This window comes from Lactuca serriola, chromosome 4 (genome assembly GCF_051521515.1).
Source record: "Lactuca serriola cultivar US96UC23 chromosome 4, Lser_US96UC23_V15, whole genome shotgun sequence".
Lineage (NCBI taxonomy): Eukaryota > Viridiplantae > Streptophyta > Magnoliopsida > Asterales > Asteraceae > Lactuca > Lactuca serriola.
In genome coordinates, this window is record NC_136411.1 from 344,071,779 (window position 1) to 344,090,643 (window position 18,865).

At 36.9% G+C, this 18,865-nt stretch overlaps 1 pseudogene; it reads right to left on the reverse strand.

Moving 5' to 3' along the window:
* Positions 1 to 288: 288 nt before the first annotated feature.
* LOC145099646 (oil body-associated protein 1A-like) lies at positions 289 to 18,755 on the reverse strand (annotated as a pseudogene).
* Positions 18,756 to 18,865: the final 110 nt, after the last annotated feature.

The window sequence follows — 18,865 nt, forward strand, 5'->3', positions numbered from 1 at the left end:
GTAAAAATTTTGGGACTTACATGGATAAAGCAATATGCCATGCTTGCATGAAATGCTCCGTGTGAGGTGATACAAGCTGAGGACAAACTCATGCAAGTCTACACAGGGTGATTGCACTATTTTCAGTGACTTATTAAGCCCTTCACAAATAACATCAAAAAATACTAGATGATTCAGATGATAAACAAAAAAACAAATAAATAAATAAAGGACATTTGACACTTATAAAAAAGATAACTGATACTTGTCGCCATACTAGTTACTTAGCAGCAACCTCAAGAAACTCAGCTAGGCGTGGGTGCAAATGAGTTGGACAAACCTAATAAACAAAAAACACCAAAAAAAAGTTAATATATAGTTAACATAAACGATTGTTAACAACTAGGCGTAATGAAATTGGATGACTATATTCCCAAATTACCCTTGCCAGGTCTCCAAGCAATGCAAATTGATATCTCGTACAATAGTTTTGAGTCCAACTCCATCAGCATGTGCTTTTGAGTGAATTCCTTGGGATAAAACTTCCATATACGCTCTGTTATCCCTGTTGGTGGGCAAGGCTAACAGCAAATTGACAGGGGTATAATGGGAACAAGATAGCCGAATGATTACTTTATTGAATGATTAAAACTGAATTGTTACACATACTAAAACAGCTAAGACAAAGTAATTTAAATAGGCTAAACTATAACTGAAAGCAAAAAAATAAGCAACGGATCTTTTTACTGGGCAAGTAGTCCACGTGCCCTTTTATTCTCCTAATTACTTGGTCAACATTGACTATCATTTCTCCTCCTCAATGTTGACCTTCTTCTTCAGACATTCCATGCCTATGAGTGCTCTCATTTCAGCAAATTTTATTCTTGGCATTGCTTTTGACAACACATCTGCCTTTTGTTAATCTCCACTCACATGCACCACCTGAATTTGCTCTCTTTCCACACACATACGGATGAAATGATACTTTGTATCTATGTGTTTACTCCTCCCATGATAAACCGGATTCTTTATAAGAGCAATGGCAGATTGATTATCCACAAGTAACTTCACCCTTTGAGCTTTTCTTCCAACAAGGTCACTTAGCAAATTTCTCAACCATAGTCCTTGACAAGAAGCTGCAGTTGCAGCCATGTACTCCGCCTCACACGAGCTTATAGCAACAGTTTGTTGCTTTTGTGAGGCCCATGTTATTACACTCTTCCATTCCTACTAGCTTTAAGATTTTCTTTACATACCCTTGCTGTGTGAGCATAATTCCATCTTTTCCTTGAAATACCTCTATTCCCAGGTAATAGGATAGAAGTCCCAAGTCACTCATATCAAACACCTGCTTCATTTTTTTCTTGAATTCTAGGATTCCCTCTTCACTTGAGCCAGTAACTATAAGGTCATCCACATATACCCCTACAATGAGAATTTGTAGATGTAAAATTGTAAAAGTCGAATATAGTGTTTTGTATAGTTTTGCATTTTATGTTATTTTACTAAGTCATCTTTATGCGAAGTTAAATGTCTAGACTTAGTATATTTTTTGTACACTCATGTTCCCTATAAATAGGGACTGAGGTTAGAAGTAGAAAGAGACTTTTTCGTAACAAATATCTCTTTTCTGCTTATGTTGTAATCAATCTATATCAATATGAGATCTGATTAATATTTACTCTTCGTGTTCTAAATCTTCAATTACTCAAATCAAACTTTGCTTTCTCAAATCTCGGTAACAATTCTCATCAATTGGTATCAGAGCAGGATTCAAACTGCTTCGATCTGATTTTCGTGTTAGAATCATTTGCTTTTTGAGTTGCAACTTTAATCAAAATTTTCCGCGTATTTTGGTTTTGAAAATCACATTTGATCTTCAGATTTGAATTGATTTTGTCTTTGAATTGTTAAGTCGAGTAATCGATTAGTCATTTGTGATCAATTCAATTGATCAAATTCTCTATTTCATCAAGTTTTTCAAGCTTTCTGAAAATTTATGTGTTCATCAATGGCGAACTTCAACATGAATACAATGACTTCCTTCTCTCACTTGCTTGGTTCCTCAACCAAAATTTCGATGTTAATTCCAGAATACTATGATCAGTGGGCTGATAGAATGGAAGATTACTTAAATGGAATTGGTGAAGAACTTTGGAATTGTATCGATGGAACAGTGCAAGCTCCTGTTAATGTTCAACCAATTGGTCCATCTACTACTTTTACTGAAGTTGCTGATCAAGAAAAACGGTTGAAGAATGATGAAAAGAGGTGCATGAGGGAACTAAGAGGTGCTCTACCTCCTGTGGTTTACAATTACATCCGTAGTTGTAAAATAGCCAAGGAGATCTGGAACACTCTAAAAGAGAAGTATCAAGGTAGCGAAAAGACGAAGATCAACTCTGTGAAGCAATGTCTAGTTGAACTGAAGGAATTCAGACAAAAGGATGCAGAAACTCTTGAAAATTACTATGATCGTCTGAATGAGCTTATGTTTCGCTGCAATAGGTATGGAATCACTAGGTCTCTCATGGAGTTCAATTTAACTTTCATTATGGGTCTTCGCAAGGATTGGCGAAGTGTGAGCACGATGATTAAGAATCAACAGAGTTTTGATACAACTAAATTGAATGATCTCTACAATCAATTGAAAACACATGAATGTGAAGTTTCAGAAATGTATGAAGAATCAAAACAAAGTATTGGAGGTCCTTTGGCTCTTGTTTCAAAGGTACCAGAAACTGATGTTAATGAAAAAGATGGTTCAGATGATGAAGGATTTTTGATGAACTCTGATGATGAAGCTGTGGCATTCTATTCAAACAACAGAGTTAAGAAGTTTTTCAAAAAGCCTTTTAATCCAAAAGGAAAGGCTAGTGATGTGAAGAATGCAGTCACAAGAACTGGAGGGGAGGAGAGGAAGAAATTGGAGAAAGCTGATGAGAAACAAAAAGATGAGAAAGAAGTGAAGAAGCTGAAAGGTGATTCAAGAATTTACTGTCACTACTGCAACGGTGCGAATCATTTTGCAGCTGATTGCATGTTGCGAAAGAAAGAAGAGAAGAAGGAAAAAGTTAAAGATGAAGCATACTACTCTGAAAAGATTAAAGAGATACGTACTAAGACCAAATGAGTGTCTTTGGTTGCGAAAGGTGAAACTGACAATGAAGAAAGTGGTACGTATTAGATCTGGTCTTCAGGATCTGATGACGAGGAAATGAGGCATCCCACACATGGAGCAATGTTCGCAAGTTTTGAAGATTGCGAAGAGGAAATTTTAGGAAGGTGCTTAGTATCCAAATCCACAGACAAATCACCCATGACAACCAAGGTACGTGCAATACTTAAATCTTTTAATATTCCTTTATCTGCTTATGATGCTGAAATTGTTTCATTTGATGAAACAGTGGCTTATTTTGATTCTATTATTGTGTCTGCTAGTACTGAAGCTCAAAAATTAAGTATGCAACTAGGTGAGACAATGAGAGAATTAGAAATAAAGAGGAGCAGAGTAGAAAAACTTGAAATGCAGATCAAAAATATAGATTGTGATAGGAATAATCTTACAAATGATGTTAGGTTGCTGCTAGCACAAAGGAACATATATTGTAATTCTGCCAAACGGCTATATGCAAAATTAACTGCTTTACATCATTCTTCTGACATTAGCAAAGAACAACATAGAAAACTGTTACCTTTTCTTGAATATGAACGTGAAAAAGTTGATGTTGTTTCTTATGATTGTGAAAGTACAATTGCTCAATTTGACAAAATACCTGATGATAGATATACATATGGTATTGTCAAAATTGATGAATTTCTGAATGCTGATGAGTTAGTTAACATTGTCAATGAAAGTTTGACAAAGAGTGAACAAGTGAAAATCTTAAAGAAAACAGAAAATTCAACTCTTGCCTCTCAATTCAATTATGCTGATATTGATGAAAATTCAAATAATATGAGTGAAATCAGTGAGATAGAAGAGGAAGAAGAGGTAGATTGTTCTCAATTGTCAATAGTTAATATCACATATAAGATTAAAGGTAAAGAAATTATTGTTGATTCAATATTAGAGGATGAAATTGATAAACCTTTAACTTCACAACATTGTAAGTTTGATAATGTGGAAGTTGAAAGCTGGAAATCTGATGATAATGAAGAAAACAGAGAAGAAAAGAAAGATTCAAATGAAACACCTCAACGAGTTGTGGTTGATCAAGTGTTTGAAAATACAAAAGAATTTGACAAAATTTTAAATGACAAAGGCGCACATTATTTGGAAACCAACACAGTGGTATATCCAAATTTTGTATGTACTGATAAAACCATTTTTCCAAATCAAGTTTTTGTCACTACTGGAAATGCTGAGAAAGTTCATCCTGAATTCAACAAAATGATTGAAAAAGATAATCTAAAGTCAACCACAGAAGGTTTTTTTTGCAAATCAAAACACAGAAGAAAACAATTTAACTCAAAATTCTTATGTGTTTCAAAAACAAAAATCATTACAAAAATGGGTGGTTAAAGGTGAAAAACCAAACAAAATTTTTGAAAAAGTTGAAAAATCAAAGGCTGAAATGAAATTAAATTCTCATGAATTCAAATTGATGGTTGGAAATTATTCAACAGAAAATAATGTTTCAAAAAGAAAAGCAAGAAAAGCAGTTTTCTGGCAAGTTGTGTCAAATGACAAACCAAGAGATGAAAAAGAATAAATTTCAAAAACAAAATCATCTAAATTTCAGAGCAATAATAAACAAACAAATTTTGTTGATAAAAGTCCATATGTTCGCAAATATGACAACAATCGAAAATTTGAGAATTCGCAAAAATTTGCAAATAATCAAAAGTTTCAAAATGTTGGCAAATTCACGAAAACTTCATCAAGTTTGACAGATTCAACTCAAGAAAAAATAGAATTTTCACCAAAACTACCAAATTTTCCAAATCCTTCAGTTTCAAAACAGACCAAAGTTTCATATACAAAAGGAAAATCTGATGTAAGTACAATCAATCGATTGTTTGAAGGGAAAGGAAAAAAAATATCAAAGTGGGAAGTTTTCAAAGCAACAAATCAAGAATGCATTTGACAAGTTCGCAAATAACTCTTGCACTACTAGTTCATCATCTTATCATTTGCAAGTTCCAGTTCAAAAATGGAAACCAGTTATCAAAAATGTGAATGTTGTGAAGGATAAGATTACAATCAATGAAAATCCAAAACTATTGAATGACTATATCTCAATATCTAGATCTAATGATGTTGATATAATGGATTCTGTCACAAACAAAGTGAAAACATGGTTTTTAAATTCAAAGAATTTGTTTCATTCTACTAATGATGGACCCAACAAGTATTGGGTTCCTAAATTCTTTCAATAAATGCAGGTGATGTGTGATGAGCAATATGATTTGAAATGGTATATTGATAGTGGTTGCTCTCGTCATATGACTGGAAGAAGGGAAAACTTGCGAGATTATAGAAGCTTGGAAAATGCAGGAGTAGTCAAATTTGGGAATAATCACAAGTGTCAAGTGAAAGGCTATGGGAAAGTCACAAATGGAAAATTCACTGTGAATAGAGTTGCTTATGTTGAAGGACTTCAACACAATTTGATAAGCGTGTCACAACTTGTTGTTGGTACTGGAAATCAAGTTGTATTTAATGAAGATGGAAGTATCATTTCAAATGCGAAGTCAAATGAAATACTTCTCAAATCCAAAAGATATGGTGATATGTTTACACTGGACATCAAACCAATTGTGGGAAAACCTGCTGTGTGTTTACTATCAAAAGCATCTAATGATCTCAGCTGGCTTTGGCATAGAAGATTGTCACACTTGAACTTTCGAAATATTAATAAACTTGTCACTGAAGATCTAGTTCGAGGGTTACCAGTACTAAAATTTGACAATGATTCTTTGTGTGCAGCTTGCAAACAAGGAAAACAACATCGAAAAGGTCATCCGATTGTGATAGATTCAAAAATCGTAGAACCATTGGAACTTCTTCACATTGACTTATGTGGACCGTCGACTGTTGCTACAATCAATAGAAAGCGGTATATTTTAGTTGTTGTAGATGATTTCTCTCGATTCACATGGGTGATTTTTCTCAGGTTGAAATATGAAGTTGCTCAGACGATGATTGATTTTATTAAAAAGATTGAACTTAGTCTGAAGAAGAATGTACGAAAAATTAAAAGTGATAATGGTTCTGAGTTTAAAAATCAAACTCTTGATATTTTTCTCACAAGCAAAGGCATTTCGCATAATTTCTCATCACCATATACTCCACAACAAAATGGTGTTGTTGAAAGAACAAATCGATCTCTATGCGAAGCAGCCAGGACCATGTTAACATATGCGAATCTACCTCAATATCTTTGGGCAGAAGCAGTGTCCACTGCATGTTTTACTCAGAATCGATCGTTCATTCATCGAAGATTCAATGTTACTCCATATGAAATAATCAATAATCATAAACCTAATGTAAAATTCTTTCATGTTTTTGGTTGCAGGTGCTTTATCATGAATCTCAAAGATAATTTGTCCAAGTTCCAAGCTAAAGCTGATGAAGGCATATTCTTAGGATATTCACAGAATTCAGTTGCATACAGAGTGCTTAATAAAAGAACAAGAAAAGTTGAAGAAACTTTCAATTTAACGTTTGATGATTACTATCTTAAACAAATAGACAGTAAATTTGAAAATAAATCAATACTTGTAGATTCAAATACTCAAATTGATAATTCTGAAATCAATGATTATGATTATGACTTAATTTTCGGAATTCCTGACAGGGCAATTGAAGCAGAAAATAAAGCTCCTGATAATCAAACATCAGAATCCTCAAAACATACTGATGATTCGACAATAACTACAACATCAATAACTTGTGAAAGTACGCCTGATATTCGTATGGAGGAGGAACATACGAGTATTAATGAAGATAGTCAGCCAACTTTCGAGGGGGAGAATGAAGTTATGAATCATCAAGTTAAGGGGGAGCATTCGCAGAATCAACAGGAACATCAAGTTGAAGGGGAGCATTCGCAGAATCAACAGGAACATCATTTTGAGGGGGAGCATCAAGATGAAGATCATGTTGAGGGGGAGCATGATGAAACAGAGACAATTAATCTTGATGAAAATGATGACTTTCATGAACTAAATGATAATTTTTCTGTTGCAGGATCTGAAAATGAAGATATGTATGAAGATGCACCATTAGAATTTGATCATAATTTTCCACCACTTGAGAAATGGACAAGAAATCATCCAAAAGAACAGGTAATTGGTAATCCACAAGATGGTGTGTTGACTAGAGCTCAAATTCGTGCGAAAAATGAGGTACTGAATGCGAACCAAGAACTATGTATGTTTAATGTCTTTATTTCGAAAATAGAGCCAAAGACAGTAAAAGATGCTATGGAACACTCAGATTGGGTTGTTGCTATGCAATCTGAACTGGCTGAATTTGAACGAAACAAGGTTTGGAGATTAGTTTCTAAACCTTCTGATGTTTCAATTGTCAGATTAAAATGGATTTTTAAAAAACAAAACCGACAAAGATGGCAATATTATTCGAAATAAAGCTAGACTAGTGGTTAAAGGTTATTCGCAACAAGAAGGGATAGACTATGAAGAAACATTTGCACCTGTTGCAAGACTTGAAGTAGTTCGCATATTTTTAGCCTATGCAGCTCACAAAGACTTTGATGTTTATCAAATGGATGTTAAATGTGCATTCTTAAATGGAGAACTAGAAGAAACAGTGTATGTTGAACAACCACCAGGATTTATAAGCAATGAACATCCTAATCATGTTTACATCCTAGATAAGGCTGTATATGGATTAAAACAAGCACCAAGAGCCTGGTACGCAACACTTACAAATTTCTTGAAACAATCTAAATTTAAACAAGGATCAGTTGACCCCACATTATTTCGCAAGAAAGTTGGGTGTCATCTAATGCTTGTTCAAATTTATGTTGATGATATTATCTTTGGCTCAACTGATCCAACATTATCAATTGAATTTGAAAATCTAATAAAAAGTCAGTTTGAAATGAGCATGATGGGAAAAATTAATAATTTTCTTGGCTTAAACATAACACAGAACAGGGATGGAATCTTAATCAATCAAGAAAAATGTACGAAGAATTTGCTTGAAAAGTTTGGAATGTCTAATAGCACGAAACTCAGAGTACCAATGGCAGTAGGAACAAGACTAACTCCTTCGTTAGATGCTCCTGCTGTTGATTTAACACTTTATCGAAGCATGATAGGGTCTTTATTGTACTTAACTGCAAGTAGACCTGATATTATGTTTTCGGTTTGCAATTGTGCTAGATATCAAGCTAATCCCAGAAAACCTCATTTGACTGCAGTGAAAAATATTTTTTGCTATCTTAAGGGAACAGTTTCTTTAGGACTTTGGTATCCTACGAAAACGGGGTTTTTCATTCAAGCTTTTTCAGATTCTGATCTAGGAGGATGTACTTTGGATAGGAAAAGTACGAGTGGTGGATGTCAACTATTGGATGGGAAGTTGGTGAGTTGGCAATCAAAGAAACAAACTTGTGTGGCAATATCAACCGCTGAGGCAGAATACATTGCTGCTGCTGCTTGCACTTCGCAAATTATTTGGATTCAGAGTCAACTTCGTGACTATGCAATAAACATGAAAAAGATTCCTTTGTATTGTGATTCGCAAAGTGCAATTCGCATTTGTCATAATCCAGTACAACATTCAAAGACAAAACACATTGCTCTTCGATATCATTTTATCAAAGATCATGTGGAAGATGGGAATATTGAAATTCATTTTGTTAAAACAACTGAACAACTTGCTGATATTTTTACAAAACCTCATGATGAAAAATCATTTGTTAGAATTTTAGCAGGTTTGGGGATGATTAATGCGAATTCAATTTCAAAAACCCATGCCTAAAAGTCTGGTTCAGCAGTTATGAGTCAAATTTGTTCAGCGGTTACTGTTCATTCAGAGACTTCGCATGGCTTCGCATCCACATCTTTTCGCATCTGAGATCCTAACAACTAAGGTAAGGTTTACGACTAATTTTTTTTTAACTTTTGAAAAATTAAAAATCCAAAAAGATTTTATTTTTTATGTTTTTTTAATTTTGAAAAATTCAAAAATCACAAAAATATTTTTGTTTTCTTTGTTCTTTAAACTTTGTGTGCTGAGAATTTAATACAGGGCTAAAATGCGAAGATGTCATAGTTATGTGTTTCTACGGGAAGGTATCAAATTTCCTTTAAAAAACTAGTTAGGATGTCCCTAGAAGCATGTTGCTGTATGTAGACCAAAAGCCTCAACAAGACTCTATGTGTGAAAAGAAAGCCTTAATGAAATTATCACATGAAAATTTCTTCCCAAAAAGGCTTATATTCGCATAAGTCAAAAGAGCTACTTTACTCTTCTCAAATGAGTTCAGAGTTTTCTGTTTTGTCCATTATAACAGAGGTATACTTTGATTCTTATCCAATCTTTTTATACCAAACAATTCTTACACTCCAAATTTTTGAAGAGATTTATCCTTGAGGTCTTTGATCAAACCAATCAAAACCTAGACAAATCACAAGTCTATGTTTATGATCTACCATCATGAGTCCGTGATGGAAGTGAAACCCAAAAATCATAAACCTTAAGGAATTGACGGGGAACTTTGTTCCAGATTTTTACGAAACCTTTGTTTCAGTATCAAAAATTTCGAAACTTCAAATCATATTCAATTCGCATGTGTGGTCTTGATCAAATATTCACAACCAACAATGTTTGTTACCCAACAAGATCCAGAACAATTTTTTTTGAATATGATTTCTGTGCAAGTTTCATTCGCAAATCCAAGTCATGATAAATATTTTCACAAGCCAACTTGTCACTGACTACACTGGTCAAACAAGTAATTTCATTTACAATTTCTCACCTTATGTTAAGGCTGATATGTAATGAAATTTAAAACCAATCCAAAATGTCTTTTAAAAGAATCCCTTCGATACTTCTCTACAAGTATTCGATTGTAATTCACAGGAAACTACACAAGCTGTTGATTATCTCTCTTGATGATTAACGAAGCAACCTTTGCCTGGGGTTTCACTGCATTCATGTCAAATTAAATTTTTGACATCACAAAATTCCAAATTTTTTGTTTCTCATCTTATTCTGTTGACACAATGCACACACGAAATCCTTGAGGTTCTGAGTAAAACCAACTCAGACTGATGATTTCGCAAATCTGGCATATGACTTCACTTTATATCCCAAAAGTGAAAGAGCCTTGACTCCATGCGAAGGGTTTTAACGGTTTAGATTCTATAACGGGAAACTTGACAGGCTGTGTACTCAAGATGCCATGATCCGATTTTCAAGGTGCCACATCGGATAACATTAAATGCATCCCGCTTTAATTTCAAATCAATTTGAGTAACCTATAAAAGGGGGATCAAGAACACTATATACGGTTACGCAAACAGATTTCTCACAAACCTCTAAAGTTTCAACCTTGATCAAACTTCATCTTTTTCAAACCCTAAAAATGGGAGCCACTCAATCCAACACTGATGAAGTTCTTTCTCAATCCCTGATGAAAATCCAAAGCACAAACTATCTAGTTGATCCAAATGTATCTTCTTATCCTGAAGGCTTGAAGATGCTTATCGTTGCCCTGAAACGATCACCTCTGTCAACTGCCATGTTTAGTTCCTTCTCTGTTCCGATGACATGGTTATCCTTGGCAGCTTCAACGACATCATACAATCATACAGTGGATGTGATAACATTCAACTTAATCAACAACAAACGGGTCAAACTGTCCAAGAAGATGTTTGTTGAATTCTTGCAGATTCCAAACAACCCTCCATTTGTCAAACCTGTTAACTCTCAAATCATTCACATGTTCAACAAGATGGATCATCAACCAGAGCTTGAGAAGATCAGTGACTTTCGAAAGTCTGGGTTGCCGTGCATATGGAATTTCTTATTTGGAAATTTTCTCAGATGTCTTACAGGAAGATCAGTTGGACTGGATAGAGGACGAATGGAAGTATATGCCATGGTTATGGGCATATACTATGATATAAACGTTGATTATGCAACCCAATTATGGAAGGAATTTGTTAAGAGTCTTAAAAACACAAATTCGAAAAAGGAGATTTCTTGTGCAAGATATTGGAGCTTGATTATGGAGAAGGTCTATGAAAAAGAAGCAATTCCAGTAATGGAGCTGAATGAGGTGCCTTTGGAGGGATAATTGAAGACATTCATTTTGATTCAGAGGAGGAGGATATTCCTGATCATATGCTTATGACAGAAAAACAATTTAAAATCCTGAATCAGAAGTTGAATGCTATTATTCAGTCGCAAGCTGATTCCGGCAGGATGTCTTCTATATCAGCAATGGAGATTGATGTAATGATCAAAGGTGCTGAGAAGCGTATTATGGAGAAGGTTGATCAATCTGACAAGAATAATGAGCTTCGCATTCAAGCACAAGGGAGCAATTTTTCTTCAGTGGTCAAGGATTTGAAAGCTGTTGCAAAAGAACGTCATGCTCTTTTTGTACAGGGTGTGAAGAAAGTTCGGGAGGATGTCAACTATAAGCTTCAAGAGTTGAAATCTGAACTTGCGAAGGAGCTTCAGGATATTCATACTCAAAATGTTGAAGTTCAAAAGCAGATTGCGGAGGTTTCTTCAAGAGTACAAGATTTTGTTGATGTTCCTATTCTTGAAGCCCATAACGAAGAAACAAAGGAGAAGCTTGATCAGCTAACCAAGTTGGTGTCTGAGCTTAAAATGGTGGTTTCACAATCTTCAACTACACAAATTCTCACTCCTGATTTCTTGTCTCTAAGGATTAATACTTTCGAACAAGCAATTCAGAAAGCTCTTGCTCCACTCGCCAATTTTACTTCTTTACTACCAAAGGGTGCCCCACCTGCTTTCACAGGGGTGCAAGGGGGAGAGAAAAGTTTAAGTAAAGAAGAGGATGCGAAGACAGTTGGAAAAGTTATATCTACTCAGCATATAACTACTCTTCCCATACTTACGAAGCCAATTTCCTCAACCACAAAAACGATTGCCAAAGGAATCGTTATTGGAGAAAAAGAAGGAGGTTCAAGTTCAAAACCTCAAACAGATATGGTGGGAAAAGGAAAAGGGATTTTATATGAAAAATCAAAGGAGGAGAAGAAAGCTGAGGCTGAAGCAGAGTTGGAAAGGATGAGGCAAATACAAAGCATCATGAGGCAGAGGGCAAGTGATCCTCCCACGATGAACAAAGGAGATCCTGCGAAGCTTTACTCTTACGAAACTATAGAGTCAAAAGTGGTAGGGAGGAAATGTATGAATTCGAGAAGAAGCCAAAGAGAAGTTATGATATTGCGAATTCAGACAATTGTCAGCTGGATTTTCCAATAAATGAAATGCTATTCATCACTGCTCAGTACAAGACTAGTGAGAAGTTTGATAATCCTGATGATTATATACACATGAAAATCAGATTTCATGCTGTTTTGGGGAAGAATCCAGATGAAGTTTGGTCTTTAATGAAGATCAAAAAGGTGCTGACAATCAAGAAACACATATTGTTTGAAAACATGCTTCAAAATTTTCGTTATTTTGTTATCCGAGCAGACAACAAGCAGTATGACTTCACTGTAGCAGATTTTCCTATGATGAACTGCAATGATTTAATTCAAGTGGCTCTGATTTTGAAGCATATGGAAGAAAATAATCTCAAAGGCTCTGAGACTGAAGTGTTCAAGATAGGTTTCGCACATGTTAAGACATACATCGATAATTACTTCGATTGTTTGGCCCTTATAGATGAAGAACCGGCTAATGTGTTGGGAAGAGAAGTAAACGTTCCTTGGGAAGAAACTTTATCTCAATCAACATTATCGAAATATGTTGTTGGAGAAATATGTCTGAAACCGTTCAGCATGGTGTTTTCTGGAAGAGATACAAAAGGGAAACCTAAGAAGTTCTTGTTTAAAGTCTCAGAGGTGGAAAGATATAATTCTTCGCAATATACGCACTTTATTGTTCGTATGAACAATTGCAAGAAGAACAATGAAGGAGACAAGAAAGATCTCAAGAAGGTGATCTCCTGGTATGGAGAAGTGCGAAATACAATCCACTCAGCTGTTCAAAAGCTTATGGGATGAATAGCTTCGACTGTTTACAAAGGGGGATAATGTAGATGTAAAATTGTAAAAGTCGAATATAGTGTTTTGTATAGTTTCGCATTTTATGTTATTTTACTAAGTCATCTTTATGCGAAGTTAAATGTCTAGACTTAGTATATTTTTTGTACACTCATGTTCCCTATAAATAGGGACTGAGGTTAGAAGTAGAAAGAGACTTTTTCGTAACAAATATCTCTTTTCTGCTTATGTTGTAATCAGTCTTTATCAATATGAGATCTGATTAATATTTACTCTTAATGTTCTAAATCTTCAATTACTCAAATCAAACTTTGCTTTCTCAAATCTCGGTAACAATTCTCATCAGAATTAAGTTGGATTTATGTACCTTATAGATTGCTTGTTCTTGAGCACATCTGGTGAATCCTAGTTGCTTGAGTGACTGGTTTAGCTTCATGTTCTAGGCTCTTGGAGCCTGTCTTAGCCCGTACAGAGCCTTCCGGAGGCGATATACCATATTCTCCTTTCCCTTTACTAAGAACCCTGTTGGCTGAGATACATACACCTCCTCCTTGAGGTCACCGTGTAGAAACGCAGACTTGACATCTAAGGGATGTACAAGCCATTTTTCTCTTGTTGCTAGTGCTAGTATTAACCTTATAGTTTCCAAACGAGCCACTGGTGCGAAAGCATCTTCAAAGTCGACGCCTTTTTCTTGAACATACCCCTTTGCGACTAATCGGGCCTTGTGCTTGATCACGTTTCCTGTTGCATCTCTTTTCAACTTAAATACCCATTTTAACCCAATTGCCTTTCGGTTTGGTGGCAATTTGGTGAAAACCCAGGTATTGTTTTTCTCGATCGATTTCAGTTCCGCCTCCATAGCTAGCTTCCAATTTCTTTCAACTGATGCTTCCTCAAATGTTGTGGGTTCATCATCGATCAACAGCAATTCTTGATTTTGTTCATACAGCCTTCGTACCTCGTCATCACTCATTCTCTCGGTATTCTCGTAGATTTCATTAATTGAACGAAGTCCCTTTACTAGGGTGTCATCAAATGAGGCTACTGACCCACCATATCCATAATTTCTTGAGGATTGACCTGAAGGTGTTGCTCTCAACCCATCTCCGGGTGAGGTTACCAAAGGCGATTCTTCAACAGGTGTGTTACCTGTTCCAAGCTCAGAAACATGCGAGTAATTGTTAGTCGGTGTCGAAGGGGTTACGATCACATCATCTGGAGGTTGTTGTTCTTGGGCCGGCTGTAGTTAGGTTGTATCTTGGACTAAAACATTAGTCCAATAAGGTGTGGTAAGTGGCTCTCCAATTATTTCTTCATTCCAGGCCCACGATTTTGATTCATCAAAGACAACGTCCCTCACTATTACAATTCGCCGACTTCTGGGATTGTAAAGCCGATATCCCTTTGTTCCTTCTTCCATTCTGAAGTGAATCATAGTTTCACTTCGATCGCTCAGCTTGGTTAAGCCACGCAATTTCTTGACAAACCCTATGCACCCAAAAACCTTTAGGTGTGCGATCGAGGGTTTGGAACCCTTCCAGGCCTCATACGGAGTCGCATCCTTGAGCGCTTTCGTGCCAATTCTGTTCAACAGGTACACCGAATGACGCACAGCTTCACCCCAAAACTGGTCTGATATCTTCATGGCTTTGAGTAAGGACCTTGTCATCTCCAAAATCGTTCAATTGCATCGTTCCACAACGCCATTTTGTTGGGGCGTGTGTGGAGTCGTCAATTGACGTCGTATGCTAGCTTCTTCTCAAGAATTCAAGAATTGAGTGGAGTTGAACTCACCCCCCGGTCGGTTCTCAACATCTTGATCTTACGATCGCTTTCTTTTTCCACCTGTAACTTGAATTTCTTGAACATGCCAAAAGCTTCATCTTTGGATTTGATCAGGTACACCCACATGTATCGGGAATAATCATCGACAATTAGCAAGAAGTACTGATTGCCACCCTTTGTTGCAGGTGTGATGGGTCCACAGAGGTCCGTATGTAATAATTGGAGCGGTTCCTTAGCTCTCCATTGGGCCGCTTTTGGAAAGCTCTGTCTAGGTTGCTTAGCTACCATACACCCTTCACACACCTGTGTTGGATGAGATATGAGAGGCATTCCTGTCACCATCTGCTTTCATCTCATTTCTTCCAACATTCTGAAATTCGTGTGGCCCATTCGTGCATGCCATAGCCATGAGTCATCAACCATACTCACAGCCAAACACGTAGGCTTCCCAGGTTTGAGTTTTATCTTATATAATCTATTTCTTGACCTCTGTACCTTCATAATCAAACACCCAGCTTCATCATACATCCTCAGGAATTCCCTCTTCATTCCTATATCATATCCCTCCTCAGTCATCTGTCTCAGGCTTATTATATTGCTATGTAGAGCTGGGATATAATATACATCTGGGATAATGAACTGATCACCATTTTTGCAATCAAACAGTAAAGTTCCTTTTCCTTTGATAGGAACCTTAGAACCGTCTCCAAATCTTACTTGTCCAGACACTTTTTCATCTAGTTCTGCAAATAACTCTTTAGAACCAGTCATGTGGTTACTAGCCCCATTGTCTAGGTACCACATGTTGTTATCTTCTCTTTCCTTTAACTGGTTCGGATACACCTTCTCCTCATTTAGAAGAACCATACTTGTTTCTTCTTCTCCATGTACAGTTAACAGTAGGGCAGGTCCATCTTCATCTGCAGCTAAGTTCACCTCCTGATCTTGCTGCTTTTTGGCTTTACATTCGGAAGCATAATGGCCGAGTTCTTGTCACTCGAAACACCTTATATGGCTTTTTTCTCGTGGCTTCCGATGGGAGTTATTTGCTTCCTGTCGTGAACTACCACCAGAACGTCCGCCTCTTCCACGAGTCGACCCCCGACCCCATGGACCACCTCTTCCACCTCTGTCACTACGTGTACCTCTCCCCCGACCCCCAGTCTTGCTTGGACTTCGATGACTTATGGAGCCCTCCGATTTTGTAAGTAACAGGGCATTATCAGCACCTGAGTTTGCCTTCCGGAGCTGGAGTCAGTCTTCATAAGCCTTTAAGTGCCCAATTGCCTCCTCAAATGGCATAGATTCCATATCGGAGCTTCGCTCAATTGATGCCACAAGATTTATAAACTTTTCCGGGATAATATCGAATAGCTTCCTTACCAATTCTTCATCTTCCAGAATTGCCCCTGCACTTCCAAACTTTGAAATCATAGCAGATATCTTCCATGCATATTCATCTATGGTCTCCGTTTCCTTCATCTGGAGTGCCTCGAATTCGCTTTTTAGTACCCATAACCTCGCCTTTTGGACCCTCTCTGCACCCACATACCGTGACTTTAGAGAGTCCCAAACCTCCTTGGCTGTCTTCTTCTTCGCAGCCTGTGCTAGCATCTATTTCGGGATCGACTGAAAGATTAAGGCTCGAGCTTGCTTTCTCTTTTTCTCATCCACAACTACACCGGTTTGCAGCTCAATGGCATCCCACAACCCATGGGCATCCATAATGGCTTCCATCTTGATCAACCATGTATTGTAATTTGATGATGTTAGCATCAGCCATTGGAGAGGATACGGGCTATCTTTGGGTGGGTTTGATGAGGATGAAATTGTCATGGTGTCGTATCTGATGATCTTGGGCATACACAAATGATCAGAACCTCAAAGCTCTGATACCACTTGTTGGTGGGCAAGGCTAACAGCAAATTGACAGGGGTATAATGGGAACAAGATAGCCGAATGATTACTTTTATTGAATGATTAAAACTGAAATCTTACACATACTAAAACAGCTAAGACAAAGTAATTTAAATAAGCTAAACTATAACTGAAAGCAGAAAAATAAGCAACGGATCTTTTTACTGGGCAAGTAGTCCACGTGCCCTTTTATTCTCCTAATTACTTGGTCAGCATTGACTATCAATCCCTTTCCTTTTTGAACAAAACACCATAGAGAGAATCCAAATATGTAATAATAATCGATCGATAGAGTTTCTACATAAGTTTTAGGTGATCAAAAATGGCGGAAATCAGGAAATGTAAATTGTACCTTTAGCGAGATTAGGGTAAAGCCATCACGAATTAGATCCATCATTACCTGTGGGAGACCTAGGGGAAGTTGATCGCCTCTATCCACCTGCCAAAAAAGTGAATCGTCTTCCCATAAGTTTTCGGCGCTTTCTCCCGATCTTGCCGCTCAACCGGACCAGGGACACCGGGAAGGAAAAGGACGTCGCTCTTCACCACATACTCATGGATGTGCCACATCGGCTTTTCTGATTTCGGCAAGGTAAACAATAGTTTTTATGTTATGATGTTTTCAACTCCTATTAACCGGCCATCAGCGACTGGACGATCGTAGATCAAGCACTGTCTCATATCCTCGTTTTGATAGCGACGGAGACGGCGACATAAATGGAAGGGGGATATCAGAGCACAAAATAGAGAGACAGGGGAGGCGATAGAGAAAAGAGTCGAATGAGTGTTTAAAAAAGCCCTAGAAATTATCTCAATGATTTTCTGATATATGAATTGTTGAGGTATACAGCAGAGATGGTATCGTGATTAGGGTTTGCAGAGAAAAGAGAAGAATAGAACGAAGGGGATCTTGAAGCGGGGTATTAAAAATTTTAATAATTTTGAGGGGATTTCATTTTCCCCTTTCAAGAACGCGCATTTTAGTAAAAATCATAAAGCGACAATCACAAAGGACGGGCGTTTTAGATAAAGTGCCCTCCGTGTTTTTATTTTTTTACATTAGTCACTAATTTAAGGGCACGCAATAATGCGTGACCTAAATCCTCAAATTTTTTGAACAGACGACACGTTTTTATTGTCACTCTCTTTTGCATAACATAAATCAGTGAGCGTCGTGATTTGCGCGTCGTAAAAGGGTCTTTTTCTTGTAGTGCATGCTCCCATTGTTTAGTTTTATGATCAACCCTTTGTAAGAGGTGTTCCTCCCTCTAATTCAATTGGTACCGACCAAACTTCCTCCCATGTGCCACTTTCTTCTCCTGCTTAATAACCCTCCTTACCATCTGATCAATCTTAGTTTCTCATTCTATTTCATTTTCTCTGACTCTCTCGTCTCAACAGCCTAACATGGGTTTTGCTCCTTTGCCGCAAAATGCGCCTATCTCTCCCACTTATGTCTCCACTCCTCTTAGCGTGTTTCCTCCTACTTAGGTGCAACAACCCTCTTCTTCCAATCCACCACCCACCCAGTCTTATCATCTTATGCTTACACGAGGCAAACATTGAATTGTTAAACATCTTCATAAACTCAACCTTCATGTATATAGATCTTCCTCCTTTCTTCCTAAAATTTATTTATAATCCTTTAAAGATCCGAATTGGCTAAATGCATGACCGAATTCTGCTCTTATTTCTAACATGACTTCGGTTCTTGTACCTCGACCCCTGATGATAATGTTACTAACTGTATTTGGCAGTTTAAAAAAAAATGAATGCATAGTTGATTCACAACATCCACCACCATCACCCATATTAGTAGTTTTTGTCACATCCCAAAACCACGAACGGCGAAAACGTTCAGGGATGGAGGACGCCATGTACAGTATCACAACAGTGTAATATAATAAACAAGCAACAACATCATCCATTGCATTACAAGTAGAGTTTTAATACATGTGTGTTCTTTCATTGTAGTAAGACACCAAAA